A 433-nucleotide genomic window follows, 5' to 3' on the forward strand; every position below is an offset into this window, starting at 1 on the left:
CAAGGAAGGATTTGCCTCGAACTGGCTATAGCATAATTTATTCCCTGTTTTCTCTGCCCTGCACTGACTGGCCTGGTTCTCTGCTAACAGAAGGGTTTGGCCTACTATAATTCAATACAATATATGCAATTTTTGGATGAAGGTCAAATTTAGTAAATAAATTCATGTTGTGTTAAATGCTCAGCCAAACTCGACATTTGATGGTCTTGGCAAGTTTCAGAATGAAATGAACATGTTGATTGTTGTTGTTTACAAATACTGAAATAAAAATTTTAATAATGCCATTTTGTGAATTCTTATTTTCTAAGTTAGCTTAACTAAGGTATGTTAAGTGCATTTATTTGAAATTAAGTACTGCTCACTTACTTTGGCACAGTATACATAAAGTTAATGTAACTTATCTTTATTGAGTTACGGTCAACTTTATTGAAGT

At 32.6% G+C, this 433-nt stretch overlaps 1 protein-coding gene across 1 annotated transcript in view; it reads right to left on the reverse strand.

The window, feature by feature from the left end:
- Positions 1–433, reverse strand: part of hmcn2 (hemicentin 2) — a 45,502-nt gene that overhangs the window by 14,049 nt on the left and 31,020 nt on the right. The window lies entirely within an intron of this gene.

The sequence above is a fragment of the Seriola lalandi genome, unplaced genomic scaffold (assembly GCF_002814215.2).
Source record: "Seriola lalandi dorsalis isolate HSWRI2012SDOR001 ecotype SW California unplaced genomic scaffold, Sedor1 jcf7180002054945, whole genome shotgun sequence".
NCBI classification, from domain to species: Eukaryota; Metazoa; Chordata; class Actinopteri; order Carangiformes; family Carangidae; genus Seriola; species Seriola lalandi.